The sequence below is a fragment of the Acinonyx jubatus genome, chromosome E1 (assembly GCF_027475565.1).
Source record: "Acinonyx jubatus isolate Ajub_Pintada_27869175 chromosome E1, VMU_Ajub_asm_v1.0, whole genome shotgun sequence".
In the NCBI taxonomy this organism is placed as follows: Eukaryota; Metazoa; Chordata; class Mammalia; order Carnivora; family Felidae; genus Acinonyx; species Acinonyx jubatus.
In genome coordinates, this window is record NC_069397.1 from 27948014 (window position 1) to 27950907 (window position 2894).

The following is a 2894-nucleotide window of genomic DNA, read 5'->3' on the forward strand; positions in this document are numbered from 1 at the left end:
GTGACTCCAGGCAGATGCATGAGGAAACTGCAGGGATTGGTTGATGCAATATCACTGATTGGGTGGAAACAGAACCTCTTCTTCCCATTTTCAAGGTTAAATACATGGTCCTGCTGTAGTTGTGGAAGGCAAAACTCCAAATTCTGAGCACGCTTGTCCCTCTTAAGCCCTTTATGGCATCTGAAAAACTCTTAAATTGGGAACAATTGAATGGCCTCTTCTCCACTCATTTATTCACTGCCTTTTGATCCCTCCCTTACCTTTTACCTGATTCTTTGTAGAAGGAGACAGATTTGTCCTGGATTTAAAGCAATAAAAAAAAACTGACTTTTTTTTTTTCTGTGAATACTGCCCCTTCTTTTGGCCACCAGAGAGGTCACAAGAACCCTGAACTTGTCAGGGTGGTAGGTTAAGTCCCCATTTCTGTCATTTATATGGCTCTGGGAAAGTCATTTCACCTTTTGGTATATCACATTCTCTAGTTAGAAAATTGATAGTTTAAATGATTACTAGGAGTCTGTAACTTCATGCCTTCTATAGGATGGCCATTAAAAAACACCAATATCTGGGAACTTACATGTAATATACCACCCCTACCTCAATGACTTTGAAATTTCAAGTTAACTCCACAAAGGAAGGAAACAGGAAGTTTCCTGAAATTTCAGGAAAATGAAATTTCATTGAAATGTATTTTACAGACAGACAGATAAAAACATAAGCTCTTGGGTGCCTGAGTGGTTCAGTCGGTTAAGCGTTTGACTTCGGCTCAGGTGACAATCTCACAGTTTGTGAGTTTGAGCCTTGCATTGGGCTCTCTGCTGTCAGCACAGAGCCTGCTTCAGATCCTCTGCGCCCCCCTGACCCTCCCCCACTTTCCCTCTCTCTCTCTCTCTCTCTCTCTCTCTCTCTCTCTCAAAAATAAACACTTTTAAAAATTAAAAAAACCCATATGCTCTTCATGAAATTATGCCTTGGGTTGAAAATACTCTGAGAGACTGTCAGAAATTCAACAACCATGTACCAAACCCCTGGGTTTACCTTCCAAAAAGTGATATCCCTTTTCTTCAGCTTATGGAAGGTAGTTAAAAGCTGCTTCTCTTGTGATTTGCCCAGGCAAATGAGCTGGGTATCCCAGAAAAAGGCAGCCGTCCAGGAAAGCAGAGTGAGGGACTTTAGGCTCTTGTTTTCTTTGAAAGACATTTCTGTTCCTCAGCCAAGCATTGTTTTTCTTTGTGTGACCATTCCTTGAACTTTGGAACATGCTTCTCCAGGCTCTCACCTCTGGGTTTCATGCTTTATGGGTTAACAGAGCTACATCATTAGATGAATCGGACCTAGTTGGTTTCAATTGATTTCAAGATGGAATTTCCTTCTAGAAGATCTATGAGATAACACCACTTTCCTATGTACAATATATAGTGAACTACTGGAGTCAGGGTAACAGCAAAAGGCAGGTCTGACTGTTCTTGGGTCTTGATCATGTTATAAAAGGATGTGATATGTCCTAGGTCTGACCTTTTTGTAATGGGCAAGGATGGGGCAGTGTCTGCTCCAGACCAGTGTGGCCCTTGCTTTGTTCTTAGCGTGAAGTATACCTGGAGGCAGTCACAGCGGACATATAACTGACCTGTGGCTAATTTGTGTTTTCAGAACTTTGTTGACATGCAATGACATGTTATCATGGACTTATCTCAGTCTAGTTAAATCTGTTTAGTACAGTTATTTGTCTTCCAATTAGGGAATGGCAAACTGGCCTGAGAAATGGAGACAGGAAGACAGAAAGTCCAGTAGAAGGCTAAAAAGGCCAATAGATTCTCATATAAGAGCACAGAGATTTCAAGATATTTTAGTAATAGAGCATCAGCAGCTGGGAGAACCCAATGAATATAAAGTCCATTCGACCTCAGACATGGTTGCTTTTTTCTATTGCCTTCCAAAATTAGAATTCTGAATGCTACACACAAAACCTTTGGCTGATCAAAGGGACACTCATGGTCAGTGCCAAAGTGGCCACTGTTTCTATGAGGTGATTGTAGCTCTCACCCTGTCCCATGGCCTCCCCACCATCTCCACCATTTCAGGTGCCATCTTCCTTGGAAGCATTGCCAGTCCCTTCCTCAGTTGTCTGTTTGCAGTGATCTCCCAGTGGCTTGGCTGCCATTCAGAGCTGGATAGTTTATTTTTTTCTTTCCTGGTTAAAATGCATTTCCCCTTCTTGTTTCCCAGAACACCAAACAAACAGACTTCTTGTCTCCAGCATGGCTCCATATACCAATGTTTACCCTGTCTGGGCATTGTCCATTTGTTCTACCCCAGGGAAGGAAGGAACCTTAAGGAAGGTGCTCTGGCTTGAGCCATCCTGGCCTCTGGAGTGGGGTAGAGATGATTAAGCTTCTCTGAATCTGGTCTCTGGGCAGCACAGGCCCTTGAGGGGCATGGCACATTGCCAGGCAGAACCTATCAGAGCAAGGAGGGATTTGCAGAAGATAAAAATGTCTGGGATAATTTGTGTGCCTCCCTCAACAGACAGGAAGGGGCTCCATTGTCTTTTCAAAGTATTTTGTAGTGGGAAGATTCGCCAAATGTTTGGTGGTTTCTGAGATTGGCATAACATAAGGATTCTGAGTGACAAACTTCATATCAATGAGTTTTTCCAATTAACCACAGTATGCTGGGAACTAAAGTGCTGGGTCTTGTTAAGGCCTCCCCAGGAACCTTGGTGGAGTGGGTAGAATGTTATCCCTTCCTTCTCTTCATTCAGTGAAAATCCTTTTTTTGGTCAAGACCATTCTCCCATTTCCCCCAATGTCCTGTCCTTCCTTCCTCTTATTCTCTGCCCTCTTGGATATTCATTGAGCACCTGGCCTTATGTGTGTCCTGTTTTGTTTTGTTTC